The sequence below is a fragment of the Pipistrellus kuhlii genome, unplaced genomic scaffold (genome assembly GCF_014108245.1).
Source record: "Pipistrellus kuhlii isolate mPipKuh1 unplaced genomic scaffold, mPipKuh1.p scaffold_m20_p_3, whole genome shotgun sequence".
Lineage (NCBI taxonomy): Eukaryota > Metazoa > Chordata > Mammalia > Chiroptera > Vespertilionidae > Pipistrellus > Pipistrellus kuhlii.
The window spans coordinates 34,842,263-34,861,905 of NW_023425529.1; the positions used below are offsets into that span (position 1 = coordinate 34,842,263).

General features: G+C 40.4%; 1 protein-coding gene across 1 annotated transcript in view; it reads right to left on the bottom strand.

Moving 5' to 3' along the window:
* SLC2A13 (solute carrier family 2 member 13) overlaps positions 1-19,643 on the bottom strand; it is a 266,636-nt gene that overhangs the window by 46,376 nt on the left and 200,617 nt on the right. The gene's annotated exons all lie outside the window — the stretch shown is intronic.

Genomic DNA, 19,643 nt, shown 5'->3' on the forward strand with positions numbered 1-19,643 from the left:
TTTTTTTAAAATTGAAAATACGTTTTTCCAATATATATTTCCACTTCCAATTCAGACGTGAACAAAGGTCGTTTACACTCACCTATTTTCCTCCAGGCTCTGAGAAAGGTACTCGACGACTATCCCTCTGCCATGGCTTTTCATCTCAGTCCCTCTGGCCTCACCAGGACCAGTGCCTCCTCCCACTGGCTATTTCCTTCTCTTTCTATCCTAAAACCTCTCTCAGGACTTACCCCGGAGCTTATGTGTAGGCTCAAGCCTTTCCCATATTAAAAAAGTGCGAAAAGCTGTCCTTCCTACTACTCCACACTACCCCTCCGTACTGGTTCATAGGGGTCACTCACTGAAGAGGTCAAATATTAAAAAAGTGTTCAAGCCGAAACCGATTTGGCTCAGTGAATAGAGTGTCGGCCTGTGGACTGAAAAGTCTCGGGTTCAATTCTGGTCAAGGGCATGTACCTGGGTTGTGAGCACATCCCCAATGGTGGGGGGTAGGGGGAAGGTGTGCAGGAGGCAGCTGATGGATAATTCTCTCTCATCGATGTTTCTAACTCTCTTTCTCCTTTCCTTTCTATGAGAAATCAATAAAATATATAAAAATAAAGAAATAAAAATAAAAAGTGTTCAAATCCTTGCCAACCCAGGGAGTGGACCACTGTTTGGGAAGTGGTGTTCCAACCCTCATCTGTGACCTAGAATTGTTTTTTTCATCATATAGAGGATTTTATGGCAAAATTTCCCCAAACGTATCAACATTTCTAACTTCGACTTGACATTTAGAAGGTTAACACAAAACGTTAACTATCCTGAGTAATCTGCTAATTGACCTTTTACAGAGAGCACCTATCACAACTGTGGCTTTAGCAAATGACATTAAAGGAAGGAAAACTTCTAGAAGTGGCTATTTTTTATTCATGATTTGCTCTTTAAGGTGTTCTTGAACATGACCTAATGAATTTATGCAAGGTTTGCTAAATATAAAGCTGAGAATTTAAATATATTGGTGCCAAATCAATGTTCCTAAAATGTTTGAGGCACACATTAAAACTATTTTTGAGAAAAGCAGACTGGTGTTATTTCTCTCCTTTTATTCTCCTTCTACCATAGGATTTGGGGTGAGTCCCGGTTTCTGGACTTCAAGTTTTCCACCCATGATCCTGGGGGAACCTCCCCTCCCCCACCCCAATGGTTGCCAGATGCTGCATGACAGGAATGACAGAAATGCATGCACTCTTAACTCTAAATTCCCACAAACACAAACTGTAAAGCATAGAATAACATTGTAATATCTTTCAAATATTACTCTCACTTCAAGGGCAGAAATGATTGGTGTGGTCTGTTTTAAGAAACTCAAAATTTACAAAAGAAATTAATAAGGCATTTACAAAGGCACTAGGCTTTATAAAAGGAATTGCTGAAAGAATTACATACAGTGGGGATTCTACCCTATCAATACAAACTATTTTACATTTCAAACGGATCAATATGTAGAACAGGGATGAGATGCCCTCCTCCTTGCTCTGTGCACAGCTCTATCGCCAAGGTCACAGTGTTCTTTACTGGCTGGCTAGCAACACAGACTTCGGGGACCCAAGAGAAAAGGCACATGTGCCAGCTCCCTCTCTGCAGCACCCACGGTAGGCCAGATTCCCCAGAACAGGTTTATCACAGAAGCGAAATACCTGAGTTCTATAATTCAAGGCACATGTGTCAAACACAAGGCCCGAGGGCCAAATCCGTCCCGCCAGGCCTTGCAATGTGGCCCGCACCGCGCTGTCATCACTGCACTCCGCTGCGTTTCCATCACAATGACAGTTTATGACTGTTCAGTAAACCATTCGGCCCGCGATTTAGGCTGGATTTTAGATTTTGGCCCCTTCTCTGATTGAGTTCGACACCCCTAATTCAAGGCATTACTATAGGTTCATAAGCCTGTTTCGTTTTGCCCTTTTAAAGAAAATAATTTTGGGGGCTGGTGGGGTGAAGAGCCGAGTCATTTTTAGGATGAAATACAAAGAAGGTAAAACTCAGTGTCGGAGGGTCTTTGGGATGGAGCTAGGGTTTTAAATTGCCGGAGGCTAAAGCTCCCGTTTGTAAATCTTCCACTCACAACCCGAATGGAACTGCTCAGTGATTTTGATAATTCACTTTCAGAGACGTAAGCTGCACAGGCCCATTTCCTGAAAGCCCACACAGAAGCACCCCAGAAGGAGCGGCCCCTCTCTTCAATCACATCCCGCAGGATCTCGGAGCACAAGGACATCACAACGTGTGGAGAGAATCTGGGTACGTAACTGTGCCCAGGCCCCACAATGCTGCTCTCGGATGTGGATACCTCCCTGGGGGAGATTACACAGCCACCGCTGCTGCTCTTCTGTAGGATGACACTGCTGGGGGAACGGAATGCACAGCATCTAGAAACCCCAACAGGAGACGTGAAAACACCTCATCCAGACATAACTACAATCAGAACAAAGCCAACTTGCTGGCTGAAGGGAGGAAAGACTTCACTTCTCCATCTCCGTCTTTTCTTTTCAAAAAGAGAGGAACATAAGTATTTCCATATTAAGAAAAAAGAACTGGTTCAAGAATTTTAAAATGCTTTCCAATGAAAGGCAGCTCAGTGTCTAAGGCCGAGGAAGGGGGGCCTGTTTTCCTTTAATTGATCGTTTACATGTTTCACGTGGCACCCAGGACGTCAACCGAATGTGCCTTCTTCTTTCTCCTGAGAAAAATCCTTTAGGCATTGATTTGGGTTAATTCAGAACCGTTTTAATTTCTGCTCTGTGAAGTCGAGTATGAACTCGGCTCTCTAGGAAGCGGTCCACTTGTTTTCAATTGTGTCTCATTAAACCTAATGACATGGAGCATCAGGAACAGTGTGTGGTCTTTACAATGCCTGTCTCTGCTGTGGCCTGGATTTCAGAAGATCAGTGGTGGCCAGCGCAGGTCAGGATGATCCGTGCACTGGAGGTGAGGCATGACTGGCCTTAGGCAGCCAGAGCCAATGGAGCCTCTGCTTTATACAACGTGGCCACAGGTTCACGTTCATTCTCGGCGGGCACCTGTGTTCACTCACACATTCCTTCTGCTTCAGTGATGTCACTGTTTCCTGTGACAGCTCTTCCAAACTCCCTTACTCTTCACTCCCCCCCCTCACTCCTGACTGTTCTGCTGCCTGCAGCAGGGAACTTGGAATCCAGTCTACCAGAGGACGCCCTTCCTGGGGACAGCCTGCCTTGCTTGTTGCCACCTATGGACCCGATCTCTACACGAGCACTGTGAAGAACACCGGGACACCTGCCCTCTCTCTCAGCCAGAGTGTAGATGGCAAGTGACTCCCTTTCTCCATCTGGACTGTGTAAATAGAGAACTCCTGATAATTATGAAAAAAAAAAAAATTCTGGGGGACTGAAGTGGTTGGAAATTAAAAAGTAGGGGATCATCCAGCCAGCGTGGCTCAGTGGTTGAGCATCAACCTATGAACCAGGAGGTCCCAGTTTGATTATCAGTCCAGGTTGCGGGCTCAATCCCAAGTGTGGGGAGTGCAGGAGGCAGCCAATCTCTTCCATCACTTCTCTTCCATCACTGATGTTTTTCTCTCTGTCTCTATCTCTCTCTACCCCCCATCTCTGAAATAAATTTTATATATATATATATATATATATATATATATATATATATATATATGTTTAAAGCAGGGATCTATTGGCTCATGAAGCAAGTCATGCTTCACCATCTCCTGAAGCTCCCTCACAGAGACTGTAGGATCTTCTCCCTGTTAACTCTGGGCACTTTTCTTTCCGAATCTTAGTTTATCATTCTGTGATGAAAATTCCCTAAAATCTTTTCCTCTCCACTAAAATCTTCTCACCCCTTGACACTACTTCCTCTATGGTCTCTCCACTGGCCGCATCTTAGTATTTCCTTTCTCCACTTGGTTCTTTCTCCTTTGGTTCTGTTCTGGGCAACCCTTCATCGCTCTGTACACTTTTATGGGAAACACTGACCTCACATGACCCTCACTATCATCCATACACTGAGACCACGTGACCCATTTCTCCAGTTTGTTTCTCTTCCATAAGGGCCAGACCCGTATTTCCAGAGGCCCTATTTTATGGATGTTTCACCAGCACCTCACACTCAACACAGCTAAAGCTCAATCTTTGACTTTCCTGTCAAACCTGCTGTCCTTTTGTGTCTCACAATTTGAAGACCTGAGCATGTGAGATCACTCATATTTAAATAGCACAACAACAGCAAGTCTATCTCACAGTGTGGGCAGCTCCTCTACTCACTATTCTTATCCTTTTTTTCACCTGAACTCTGACCTGAACTTGCCACCTTTCACCTGAACTCTCCCAACAGTCTTCTGATGAGTCCCCCTGCTTCTTCTCCCTCCCCTCCATCCTCTATATTTCCTTAAATCTAACTTTTTCAGGTTTCTCTCCCATTTCAATCCTGCAACAGGGTTCCATGGCCTGCAGGGTGAAGATCCGGTTCCTTATTAAAATGCAATTTCACCCACTTTCATCTTGTCCATCGTTTCTTGCCATTTCTTCCCAGGTGCCTGGGCTCCAGCCAGGCCATACAAACTATAGGATTCAGCACATGACCAGCTTTGATGTTTCCCCTCTTATTGATTACTCTGCATTATTACTTCCCACCTTTGTTTCCCTACACATTTGCTTCAAGGCTCATATAGGACAGCAGCTCCACTGTGAAACTTCCTGACCCCAGCACAATTAGATGCATCACTTATACATATTTTATCCCCAGTGATTTCCATGTTTCCTGATAGGTATGTGTTCAATACAGACCTGCTGAATAAGTAAAGAGATGAACATCAGTTATATAGACAGCAGGTTAGGCAGTTCTTTCTATTGTTCCTCTAATGTTCCCCACATCTTGGTCCAATGAGATCAAAAAATTGAGGCTTGACTTAAACTATGAATTGTTCCATAGAATTCATGGCTTTCCGATCCAACCCATACACAGCCGTCTGAAGCCATCTGGAACATAGTCATATTTCTCATCTCTTCCCCTTAGAAACTGAGGCTAAAAATACAATGGATTCCTGAGTTAGAGGCAAAAAATAATTCATGGCAGCGAGGCAGGCACACTGAAAGCAAGCATAGGCTTTTGCTCTTTGGCCCTATTAGATAGGGCAAATTTAGCCTGTTTGTCAGAACAGGTTTCTTTTCTTTCTTTCTTTCTTTCTTTCTTTTTTTTTTTTTTTTTTTTTTAATTTACTTGTATTTTAAGCTCTGATTTCTAGTAACTCATTGTCTAATCCTTTTAAAATAAGTTCTTAGTTTGTTACTCTAAAGGAGAGGGAGAACAGAGCTCTCTCTTCCAAGTCTGTCATCATCAACAAGGTTAAGTATTTTCATATTATACTACATGGACCTTTGATCAACATTGTGAAAAACAAACTTTGCAAATACAGGATGACATGTTCATGCATATGCTGATATATGTAGACATGTGTATTTAGGCAAGTAAATGTATATTATAGATATATACACATATAAATGCATATTATATATATATACACTTTTCAGTCTAATAATTGAGATTAAAATCAGATTTATAATACATTTTAGTAATCAAAACATAGGTACCTGAATACAAAACAATTAGTATGCAAGAAGAACAACAATAGTAATTGATCTTCCTTGGTGGTAGTATACATTATTCATTGATGAAGAGACAGGAAATAAATATTAGAATTGGAATTTTTAGATTTACCAATAGGCAAAATCCATTAGTAGTTGTAGATACGAAGAGGATTTTGGAGGGTTAGTTTTACCACGAGCCTCATTATTGAAATAATTCTTAAAAAATATTTTTATTGATTTCAGAGAGGAAGGGAGAGGAAGAGATAGATAGAAATATCAATGATGAAAGAGAATCATTGATGGCTGCCTCCCGCACACCGTTTACTGGGAATCAAGCCCACAACCCGGGCATGTTCCCTGACTAGGAATCAAACTGTTAATTCTTGGTTCATAGGTCAACCACTCAGCCACACCAACTGGGCAATAATTTATATGTAAGTCACAGAGCTTTACCAAAAATAATAACAAATAAAAATAATGCATGGACATGGTTTTGAGGCTCATCATCACCATGAGAAAACTTTTATATAAGCCTTATTTTATGTCTCTGTGACTGTACTTGTATAAATACCGATGTGTCCCTAAAAAGCTGTATACCACACACTCCTGCAGTATGCATTGAGCTAATCACATTACCTGATATGAGTTGCCGATTTCTATGTAGTGCTCCTAACACTAACTTCTACATATTGAGTACTTTCTGATATGCCAAGACACAGGTAGGTAGACAGTTTGGATCACAGTAACAACAAAGTTTAACTTGAGCACTGCACTGAGAGACACTTGCTTTGTTTAAAAGCACTGAACTTTTAAAATATTAACAGTAATTTTTTTAAAAGTGAGGAGCTCATGTATTATCTTTTGCTACATAGAAATGATGGCCACAAATACTGTGTTCATTGTTCTGAAACTTTTCAGAATTAGGAAGTATAAGTTTAAAAGCAATTCAGGGTATCCATTTTAGAAAAGATAATCTTTATGTTTAACACACAAAATATAAACACACCATTTAGAAAGCAAGGTATCTGTCACTGAAGCCATTTGTTTTCAGTATCCACAAAGACCAAATTATCGTCAACACATTTGGATCCTAAGTCATGCACTTGGATTTCAATGCTCCTTCAAGTGGACCAAGAGAGGCAAGTGAGGCATGAATACAGCTCTGGGTCTGAGTCTTTCATGGACTTTGGAAATTAATTCGTCATTTGACAGGATAAAATAAAAGCGAGGAAGTGAGGAAGGAAAATTTTACTTATTTTCTTAAGTAGTTAATCTTTCCTTGAAAAATTATGGGGATTCTGCCTCCACCAAAATAAGCTTTTAAAAATACTGCTACCCAGAACAACTGAATGAAAAGACTGTGCTGGATTTTAGTATGCAGTCACCTAAATCCATGACTTTTAAGATCAAAAAGAAATATTACAGCAACCCACCTGGTACGTATTTACAAATGATTTACAGTTTATAAATTTGGGAATGGGAATCAATTTTTATTCTGGGTTAATCAAACTTTTCCCTTCGGAGAATCACAAATTCAAATTTGAATGTACAGATAGTACCTGTGTTCTTGGTGAATGCACAGTCACACTGACTTTAAAATATATTTTATGTCAACACAAAAAATAGGTTGCTTTAAAGTGAGAACTTCTTAGTTTTTTTGTTGTTGTTTTTTGCCTTTTTTTTTTTAACCTAGCTATGTAAATACTTCTTAAAATTGCCTCTTTGGGGACCTGTTTTTGTTCGTTCGTTTGCTTGGATAACCAACTGTTCTCTTTGTAAGTGGTACCAAGTATCTCCTTAAGCACAAAGAAAGGAATTTGATGACCAAGTCTGTTATACTTTTCATCAAACCCTCTTACCCTCAGCACTGTGCTTATCAGAGTGAAAGTGCTTCCCACAGAGAGAACAAAATCAAAAGAAAAAAACCATCTTGGTGTAAACAGCTTTGCTTATCAGCTCTTCCTTGGCTACTTGGAGGGCTTTCCATTTCCATAGGAAATGAAATGTGTGAATGTGAAGGACAAAGTAGTTTTGCTTGGAGAGTGAGAGAAACAATCAGCCCCCAGAGCCACAGAAAGATGCTTGATTTGGAAGCTGTGCTGTGCGATAAAGATGAAGCGAGATAGCGTGGAAGTCATCTCCCTGGACAGCATCCTGTCCTCTGATGCCTGTGCCTCTATGTCATGTAGTAATGTGCTCTGACAACTAGAACCTACCCCACTGACAGGATTTCACGACACTCAAAATAATTCAAGGTGGATGAAACCAACAGGAATCAGTAAAGTGATACCTGGGTGGGGTAGGGTCAAAATATAATACTAGCATTAGCGCATGGATTTTTCTCTTTAAGGAGAATAGTCAGATCCACATATATAACTCATCTCCACAACTTGAGGAGGAGGCAAAGAAGAGAGCCTCTTTCATGGTGTTCATTTCCGCCTCTGAGTGTACGGTTATAATCTAATTTGCGTAAAGAGTATTTCTTTATAAGTGCATCTCATCTATGTTTGGTTCTGGTCTTATATTACTTTTCCCACATTCATCAATCTGCGTAACAAAGGCCTTAAAAACAACTCATACCAAAATGAACAAAGCAAAATAAAAACCACAATTTAACTTGGATCAGATATATGCATTTTTTAACTTGGATCAGATATACAGTTATGTGGTTAAGATCATTTGGCTCTAAGAAAACCCAAAGTGGTGAATCGTTTTTAAATATTTCAGAATGACTTTACAGTATGTTAAACATGTGCTTTTATATCAAAGCTGCTTTATGTTGTTCCTTAAAATGACTGAAAAAATTTTCTGAGCTGAGTAAATATCCTATCTAATAAAGAGGGAATATGCTAATTGACCCTCATGCTGTTGCAGATGGCGGCACCCACAGCCAATGAGGGAATATGCTAATTGACTGTCACACCCTCAAAGAAGGCAGCACTTACAGCCAATAAGGAGGGAATATGCTAATTGACCCTCATGCTGTTGCAGATGGCGGCACCCACAGCCAATGAGGGAATATGCTAATTGACTGCCACACCCTTAAAGAAGGCAGCACTTACAGCCAATAAGGAGGGAATATGCTAATTGACTGCCACTCCCTCAAAGATGGCGGTGCCCACAGCCACAAGATGGCAATGCCCAGTCCCCTCAGCCCTGTGTGCAGCCTAGGTGGGTCTGGCCACTCCACATGCCTCCCTCCGGAGTCCCCCAGTCCCCTCAGTCACCCAGTCGCCCAGGGGTTGGCCTGAGGCACAGGCAAGCCTCGGATTGCAGCTGCCCATTGCCCAGGGCTGGCCCGAGGTGCAGGCAAACCTCAGATGGTGGCTGCCCAGCCACCCATGGTCTGCCTGAGGCTCAGGTAACCAGGGATGGCCAAGGCTTGTGCTGCCGGCAGAGGTGTGATAGGGCGTCACCTACCCCTGATCGCCGGGTCACCTCCCACCCCTGAGGACTCCTGGACTGTGAGAGGGGGAAGGAACCCCCACTTCCAGTGCATGAATTTTCATTCATCAGGCTGCTAGTAGGTAAATAAAAGTGAATGAGCAAATAATAATAATAATAATAATCATCATCATCTTCAAGTCCCAAATAAACTTCAATTCACAAAAAAGATTCCTTAGAAAAACAATCTCAATTTCTCTGAATAACTAAAAACACAGCAACATAGGTATTTTCAAACCCACTGCCTTCCATTGTAAATAATTATTGCCCACTTCCCAAAGGGTAGTGTACCCTCTCCGGACAGCACAAGTGCCCACAGCTTGATTAGTAAATTTCAGAATGAAGAGTGGTCAAGAGCTGGGTTCTTAAGTAAAGATCAGTACAACTGCCTACTAAGCCACACCATTCTCTAAAATTGACTTAACCTCCTTTAAGCCTCAACACGATTGGTAAAATGGGGGTAATAACAGTACCTACCACAGTTGTGCTGAGGGATAAAAGAGAAAATCTATATAAAGCTCTCATACTGTGGTTGGTACAATGGTGACTATGCAATAAACGGTGGCTGACATAACTAGTACTCCATTTGAACAGATGAATAAACATGACTAAGGGCAGTTATTTAACTGGTTTACAAGGCCAAAGAAATAGGACAAAAGATTTTAAAGATTCTTTCTCCTTTTCAAAGCTGGAGGTAAATTATTTAAGAAGGCCATATTCCTTGCCACCTTGAAAGTTCACCTTAGACTTCTAATCACTTTTAAAAGAACTGAATCATGAAAGGAGATAGGGCTCTATTTGATCAACTAACTCCTCCTTTCTGCTGCTAGACAGAGCCACTCACATACGTCCCATAAACCTAACAGATTGCCTGTCTCTGTGGTTGGGGCAAACCAGGCTAGTAGTCTGTCCCTATATCCATTCTTTACTTCTTTCTTTGTTGAGAGAATTCTAACCTTTAACTGGGAACACTGTGGTCTCCCATTCCTCTCTCAATCACTGAATAGAAGAATATATTCCCCAGTCTCCATTATAACTAGATATGGCCATGGGGCTATGATGGGAAGTACCGTGTGGAATTTCAAGAAGACTCCGGGAGGCTGATTCAGCTGGGAAGCAATGCTCCTAGCCAGGTGCAGACATGATTGTGGACTCCTGCTGCCATCCTCGTGAACTTGTGAAGAGTAATATAGATGAGGTATAGATACAGCAGAAAGACAGGAATCTGGATCCCTGATGATACTAAATCTAGCCCATCTGCTCCAAAGTTCCTACCTTTGAATTTATTTTATACTAGAGGCCCATTGCATGAAGATTCGTGCAAGAATAGGCCTTCCTTCCCCTGGCTGCTGGCACTGGTTTTCCTCCAGCTCCAGGACCCAGGTGTTTGCTCCAGCTGCTGCTTTCTGTCTTCGCTTTGGCCAGAGTACTGCTCCTGTAGCTTCCTTGGATCCCCACCCTCCCCCTCATAGCAGGTGCCCTGCCTCGCCCAGCTGCTCAGAACCTGCATATGCAAATTAACCTGCCATCTTTGTTGGGTTAATTTTCATACTCACTCCTGATTGGCTAGTGTCACAGAGGTACAGTCTATTTGCCTATTTCTCTTTTATTAGTGTTGATGAGAATGAAACTTCTTTCTTGTGTAAGTCAGTTATTCTGGGTTCGTCTGCTGTATATGCCAAAACCAATTCATGATACAAGAATATTTTTCTCAAATGCTTAAAAAATATTTTTTCTCATTTGTAACTATCCTGAAAATGTCAGCTTCTACTCAAGTCCCAATATCTCTCTAAAGATATGAGACCTGAGTGTGAGTTCAAGAGGTAAATACAAGCTATTTTCAGATATTGCCAACTTCTGACAAGGGCTATTTCTCATGCTTTGTTTCATTAACAGCTGGCACAAGAGCTGGTAAATGGTTAGTCTTCACGAATGTAGGTCCAATGAATGAAATGAAAAGTAGGAAAGAGTTCCTAACAGTGTGTCTGTGTACCTATGGTTGTATATTGGTAACACTGATTTTCCACAGCACCTCAGTCAATGTGGGGAAGGGGGCATTTAGCAAACCCACTGGTTCCTTCAAGTTACACGGACACCATGAAAGGCGACCTGAAGAGCTGTGTCCCTGTGGCTGGGCACTGCCTCTCATTTGTGAGACTTGAGCTCAGTAACAATGATGGCGAGTGCTCCAGCTCGTCCAGGTTATTTTGTTTTGCAATTGCTTTTTGATGTGTTCATGCCTGTATCTAACTGACCTCAGTACATCTCTGAGTGAGGAGGTAAATTGCTCCTTTGTGTCTCTTCCTTATTGGGTAACTGAGCAGTGAAACGTCTTTCTCTAGTGTTACAATTTCTGTTGCTCCAATTTCTCTCTGACAGGATAATTACTGAGTTTGTCTTCCTTGGAGTCTCACAGATGCATGCTTATTTGAGTTTCATTTATCTGTAAATTCCTTAGCCTTTCCTGATAATATGTTCAATTTGTTGCTTTTCTCTTTTAATACTTTAAGCTTCGAAGATCTTGTAGAGTTTCAATTACTTTCAGAATTGCATGGCCTTTGTCCTTCTTTTTTATTTTCTCCTGCTTGGACTTCGAGGTTCTGATGTTTTTTTAAAGAGATATTTTCTCAGAGGGGCATTATCCTTCTGTTTTTGGTATAGTATGCATAATTTTACTTTAGTTCTGCAGTTTAAGATCTCTAGATTCTTGTGTCTTTCCGTATCTTCCTTGATAATTTAATTCAAATGGAGTTTTATCAGAACTAAATAGACATGTGCTGAAAGCTGAATGCAAGGATTTCATCAGATGGAAATGGATTATTATCAGCAGGCCTGAGAGTGGTTTACAGGGTACCTCCAGGGACTTGTATGAGAACCTTCCATTAGCTCAGGCATGGCCTCAGATTGACAGAAAACTCTCTTACTGAATTTCCAAATGAGTTTATATAATCACTGCAGGTACAGAGCAAAACATACAGTCACACGCACATCAGGCCTCAGTACGTGGCTAAATTAGGAAACCTTACATAAGACATGATGTTAGTTGCTAGGTAAGCAGAGAGGAAATGAAGAAAGAGAGGAAACATGATGCCTGCTTTCAGATACAAATTTCTGTTTGGAAAGACAAGCCATAAAACCCGGGCAGTGATAAGTCATTCTAGTCACCAAGACCTGAGGCATCCCATCCCCCCCACCTTAGGCCTCAATTTAAGACTCTTAAAGGTTTGCTCTTCTACTTTCTCCACTCTGCTGCCACGGTCATTTTTGTAAAGTACAAATCTGATGAGGACAGTCTTCTTAACAGCTTCCCTGTTAATAAGGAGTTCAAAATCCTTATTACTGGTACACATGACTTCTTATCATTAAATTGCCCACATGTCCTTAGGTTTATTTCTTGCCATCTCCTACCTCTATATAGAGCTCATCCCATGTTTCCTGAATGGAATTGTAGGCAGTATCTGTTTTCTCAAAATTTTCCCCACATTCAACATGTGGGAGTGGGAGAGGCGTCTGCCCAAAGAGGAGCTACCACAGGAGCCTCCCCTGGGACCACGGGCATCGACCCAGGGTCTTCTTTCCGGAGCATCGGCCCCTCTGCCACAGGGAAGGAAGCGGCAGGAAAGCCCTGCGGAACGGACGCCTGGAGCAGAGCTGTGGAAGGACATGGGGGTGAGAGGTGTGTGTGTGAGCTGGAGATGGAGCCTCTGTCCTCCCAGCCACCACAGCACAGGCCACCACGGGGCGGGGCGGGGCCTCTCTCTGCACACACTCAGTGAGGCTGGCCACATGTCCATCTGTCTAGTGGAGGTCAGGCTCTGGGAATGGATGACCACTGGGATGGTAAGCAATCCCCCTCTGCCCGGGAAAGGGAGAAAGAGAAAGGGACAGGAGACTTTTTCAGACCCTCAGAGCTAGAGACCCATCCCACACATGTGTGAGAACACTCCGTCTCCATAGCCTTCTTACTGCCTGTGCCTTCATGACAGAGTTAGAAATGACCACTCCTCAAGTCATCTGCAAAAAAAATTAGGCATAGAAGGCACACAGTTTAATATAAGAAAAATATGGATTCTGTGAAGCTGAGTATCTGAAACCAGAGAATATCATATACCTGCAGTGACTAGGAAATATTAAGCTTCGTCTTGTGTCTATACACATGCTACCCTATCTGTCTGGAATGCTGTCTCCCCCTGCTCTGGTCTAACTCCAACCAGCTCCTTGCTGCCCAGCTTTGGGAAACTTTCCATAACATCCCAGGAGTCAATGGATTTGGCAATGGGTAGTTACAAGAACTAAAAAGGAGTTATTACTTTAAAACATAATTAGATGAATGGCTCTTTAAAACAATGAGTTCCTCTATTGAACTGGTATACTTGTCAACAATCTAGGTATTAAATGAAAAAAGAAACAGAATACACACACACACACACACACACACACACAGTGGTCTAACTCCTTTTGTAATTCTGCAACTGCACTGACCAGTCAATTCACATAAGAGACATAGAGTGGAATACTAGTTTGGCACACATGTTGGAATTCCAAATACGAAGAGAAAGAATATTAATTTAGCATGTTGAGAGTTCTGAAGTTTATTCTTATAACATATGGCAAGCCAAAACACACACACACACACGTACACACACACACACACACACACACACACACACACACAGATGAAAACAAATATAACAAAGAATTTGTATCTGTGTCAATGTTAGTTCATGCTAATGGCCATAAATTTATACATTCATCTGTCTTTGTTTACGCACAGGACTGTACACAACTGTATAGCATATATGAATGAGGATGATACATATTCCTGCCAAATTTGATTACATAGGTCTACATTAATTGTTTTGGGGTGAATTGCTTTCTTAAATTTCAAGTGTTTATTATTTTACACTGAACTTTTGTAAAGATATTTATTGACATAGTCATATAACAATCATAAAGTGATAAAAATGAAAAAAACAAGCCAAAGTTAAATGTTAAATACTAACCCCAATTAAATAAAAAATATGTCCTTTGATTTCAAAATGGGTGAATTAGAAAATGCTTATAAGTTCTTCCTATGAAACAATTTTTATTCTTGAGTTGATAAGACTAATCAGTATGCATTTGTAATATAAAAGCCAATATCAAAGAAAAGGAAGGATTAGAAAGAGCTTTCAGAAATTAACTCTTAACTGGGCTACTGGCAATGATTTTATGATGTTGATAATTATATCATTAAAAAATATGTTCTAGGATAAAATTACCAGAACTGACATAGACATCAATGTTAATTCCCAAGGAGTAATAAGTTTCCACAAAAATTGGGTACTTCCAAGCCCAATACCTATAGCAAATAGCAGCCATCTGCATATTCCTCTGTAGCTCCTGCTGGGTGGCCCCGAAACCAGGGCACCCCATGGATAGCTTCAGACCATACCAGGTTATAATTCTACATATTACAAGTAACACACTCAAGAGGCAGACTTAGTGATTCCCAATGCACTACTGAAGCAAGTCCTGCTCCACAGGGGTATCCCCTGCGCAGCACTCTCCCACTTTAGTCAGAGCTGGTCCTCACAGCCAATTGGCTTAGAGGTCAATTCCTCTCAGTGGTACCGATAGCAATCAAGGCTCAACTACAATACGCCTCTACACACAGCCCAAAAAGGAGCATACTTTGGATGCCTAACTCAGGTGACTGGGAAGGCTGAGCAACTGAGCCTTACTATACAAGGGCACTCTACCAATTCCAGGAGACACAGCAGCTCTACCTAACACATAGAAACAACCAGGGAAGCAGCCAAATTACGAGAAAAGAAACATGCCACAAATAAAAGAAATGGAAGCAAGCAAACTACTGGATACAGAGTTCAAAATAATGGTTAAAAGGTTGCTCAAGAATCTTGAAGAGTGCTTCAAGAGACATGAAAAAGGACCAGTAAGAAATTAAGTATACACTAAGTGAAATAAAGAATAATTTACAGGGATTCAACAGTAGGGTGAAGGATTTTGATAATCAAATTAACTAATTGAAATATGACAAAGAAAAAAAACCCACCCAATCAGAAGAGCAAAAATAATCCAAAAATATGAAGATAGTGTAAGGAGCCTCTGGGATAATCTCAAGTGTACCAACACTCACATTATGGGGGTGCCAGAAGAAGAAGAGAGAGAGCAAGATATTGAAAACCTATTTGAAGAAATAATGACAGAAAAACTTCCCTTACCTGGTGAAAGGAAAAGACTTACAAGTCCAGGAAGTGCAGAGAGTCCCAATCAAGGGGAACTCAAAGAGGCCCTGGCCAAGACACATCATAATTAAAATGTTAAAGGGTAAAACCAAAGAGATTATCAGACAAAGAGATTATTTAAAAGGGTCAAGAGAAAAGCAGTAAAGTTACTTACAAGGGAGTATCCATACAACCATCAGCTGATTTCCCAAAAGAAACTATGCAGGCCAGAAGGGAGTGGTAAGAAATATTCAAAGTGATGAATAGCAAGGTCCTACAACCAAGAGTATGCTACACAGCAAAGCTATCATTTAGAGTTGAAGGTCAGACAAAGAGTTTTACAGATAAGAAAAAGCTAAAGGAGTTCATCATTACCAAACTAGGATATTCTTTAAGAGGAGAAAGAAGAAAAAAAAAGGATAAACATATGAACAATAAAATGACAATAAATACATATCTATCAACAATTGAATCTAAAAATCAAAATAGATGAACAAGAAATCTAATGGACAAAATAAACTGATGAATAAAATAGAATCAGAGGCATGGAAACATGAAACAAACTGATAAATCTCAGAGGGAAGGGAGGAGGGGCAATAGGAAGAGATTAACCAAAGAAATTATATGCATATATTCATTACCTATGGGCACTGACAGGGTGGTAAAGGCCTGGGGTGGGGAAAAGGGAACATCTTTAAAACCCTCAATGATAAAGATCTTTTTTTAAAAAGCATTACCTTTTCCCTAGTTAAAAAGAAAAAAAAAAGTACATGGAAAAAAAGCTAGTTACACTACATGTATCAAGCGAAAAGCAGGGGAATAAAGAACAGATTTGTGATATCAGCTCTTTAATAATATGGAATATCTAAGACATGCTAAGCTTTGAGGCATTATCATTACTGCACATTAAGTTCTTTCACAGTTTAAAATACATTTTTAAAGTTTACCTTCCAGATATGATAGTCATCTATTTTACTGTGTCAAGAATAAAATAAAATAAAATAAAAAAAGAATAATATTCTTTATTTACCCTTGGGTTAAAATACAGATTATAGGCAATTGTGTAAAACACCTTTCTCTTCCATAAACTGAATTTTCCCTGAGGATGGGAACAATGGTTTATATATCTTTAATCTCCTGTCATCTCGGAACAATAGAATATGGGGAAGATGTTAGAGAATCTGTTTTCAATTACAAGGGGGCATGATTTAGAAAGCACTACAAGATGGATGTGTGGCTTTGGCTAAGATAAGATGCATAAGATAGTTATTAAAACACAAAGTTTGTATAAAATAAGTAGTTCAGTAAATAATAGTGCTTTTTTTTCTTTTTAAAAATTTTTATTGAAAAGGACTTTCATTAGGGATATCCAATATATGTGTATTCTAAGTCTTCACCTGAGGATAGATTTAGACAGGGAGAGAGAAACATCGATGTTGGCCAGGGCTAAATAATAATATTTGCTTGTTTTTAATTGATTTTAGAGAGAGAGGAAGGGAAAGAAAAAGAAAGAAAGTGGCGGGGGAGGGGGGGAAGGCAGAGGGAAGAGGAAGAGAGAGAGAGAGATGAGAGAGAAATATCAATCGGTTGTTGCATCCCATATGCACCAGGGATCCAACCCGCTGCCTAGGAATGTGCCCTGACCTGGAATCAAACTGGCAACTTTCAGTGCATGGGCAGAATCAACCAACTGAGCCACACTGGCCAGGGCTAACTAATAGTGTTTTGATCATTCAATCACATGGGTTAGTGTTTCTGTGAGAAATAACTTACCCCATGGGGGAGAAATAAAAAGGAATCAGTCTCTGGAATGGTTTTGAGATATTCTGATCCTATTTCCCTCAAACCCTATTCACATCATGACACAAACTATGACCAGAATCAATGGCTCCCAAACAAGATGAAAATTCACATGTACTTTCCGCAGAGCAATAAATAGAAGATGCTATACATTTCCTGTGAAAAATCTGTGTCAAGAAATTATTGTCTTTTTTATGGATGCTTTTTAGAAAAAAGAAACTTGCTCACTGAATGTGCCTCAAGGAAGATAATAAACCCATGTCTGACTACTACACTGCCAATCGTTTTCTCATAGGGTTAATAAAAGGGTCAGACTATCTTCCCCATTGGAAGCAGTTGCCTCGTTTGTGCACAAAGAAACACACTGAGTTATAGGCAACTGCTCTGCGTCTACTCAGCTCCTTCTGTGGGGGTCCAGATAGACACACTTTTTGGAAAATAAGAAATCTCTCATAGGTGGAAGGCAGAACCAGTGTGAGTGACACCAAAAGAGAATAACGATTGCAGTATACTACCTCCATGACTAGTTTCTTGGTCTGTGTTCCAAAACTTGTAACGTCTTTCTTGAAAGAATGAAAGGTAAGGTGAAGAGAGTCCTTTCTAATCAGGACAAGCTCCCAAGGCAGGAGTTGATGATGAAGTACTTACACTTTTGAGTGAGGCACCACTCTTTCTATAAATGACTCCCCTGGAAATCAGGGTTAGCTTTATTCAGCTGCGATAGCATGGGTAGAAAACACAAGATCTGAATACGGGATGCTGCCATTGAGACTTTGCAGGTCCTTGGCTAGAAGTCTAGCCATCGAGATAAAAAGGTCATGAAGAACCCAATGTGTTGGCCCTATAACATAAGTGGCCAACTTCCTGCAAGAATCTCCCACTATCCTTCTATCCAGGTGTCAAACTCAGCTCTGGCTGTTTAACTGCCAGCAAAAGACATGTACAATTATTTGGAGATAAGGGTACATGATAAAGTTATGTGGGCTTTTGTTTCCACTACTTTTCCCTTTAAACCAATTTATGTATATTTCTCTTCACCAGTAATAGTTCTGTGGGAATTATTCAACAGATACTTATTAATATTAACCTCAAGGCATATTAGCCTGTATCATCAGGTCAAAAATAAATCAAAATAGGTAAATTTTAAATGAAATCACTAAGCAGAAAACAAAATTTGACAAAATGGAAAGTTTTAATTCATATATAATACTATAGTCATGGTAAGTTGGGAAGAATTACTGGAAACAAATATATTATCACCAGCATGTCAAATACTGGAACAAAAATAGGGGCTAGTAGGGTTTCTGCACATCCCTCTCTCTCCATCCAATTGTGACTTCTGTGCACCTCAACCCAGGATCAGAGAAAAGGTTTGGAATCGACCTCTGATCATGTCACTCCCTGCTTCATGAAAATCAGAATCTCAGGTGATCTCTGAGCTTCTACCAGCCTTTTCTTATTCTTTTCAAACCATATTTGCTTCCTTTCAGTTCCTTGCACATGGCAAGTTCCTACTGTCTTTGCACCTATTTTTCTTCTGTCTGGCACGTTCCTCTCCCTGTTTCAGAGTTCATTTTAAACATCCCATCCCTAGGATAATTTCTCTGAAAGATTACCCATCATCCCAATCTCTATAGTCTTTGTCAAAAACAGCAATGACTATAATATTTATTGAGTGCTTACTATATACCCAAACACTGTTTTAGGTGCTTTTGATATAATAATGTATCCTTACTATAATCCTATGAGTAAGTGCTCAGTAAATTATTTTAATTGCACCAATCCGCACTTGAATCAATGAATGAAGAAGATGCGATGAAAACCCTAAGGCAAGGGTACATTGAAATTCTATAATTGTATTCTTTAGGAAATGTGTGTCTACTTTCTGTGGTAGTGATTTGCATATACTGACATCACACTTGCAAAAATGTAAAAAAAAAAAAAATTGAGAGAAGTGTTATGAAAGGCTTGAATCCTCTCATTAGAAAATATGTTTAACTGAATAAGAAAGGGAGAGTACAACAGCAATTTGAGAACGTGGATGAAAGCCATATTAGAAGTATATGTGTGTATTATCCTGATGCATGGCTCAGGTGATACCCATACTGGTACTGGAGTTATTTCTCCTACTGACAGTTGGTACCCAGGGACAATTTTTATTCAAGTGGCTGCACAGTTTCTATTCTATAGCACTTGCATCCATGTTTGTCTCTGGGCATTTTATCTGCTAAAAAGCAGATCTGAATGATACTCTTGAATATTTCAGTTCACAAAACTCTAACCAGACCTTGGAATAAAATATCATCAAGTAGAAAATTAAAACATTCTAAAAAGTAGAAATTCTCTAGGGAAAGTATTTAGGACTAGAGGCCCAGTGCACGAAATTCATGCACAGGGGTGTTTGTGGGTCCCTCAGCCCAGCCTGCACCCTCTCCTATATGGGACCCCTCGAGGAATATACAACTCTCGTTTAGGCCAGATCCCACTCACAATCCAGGACTGTGGGCTCCCAACTGCTCACCTGCCTGCCTTCCTGATTGCCCCTAACTGC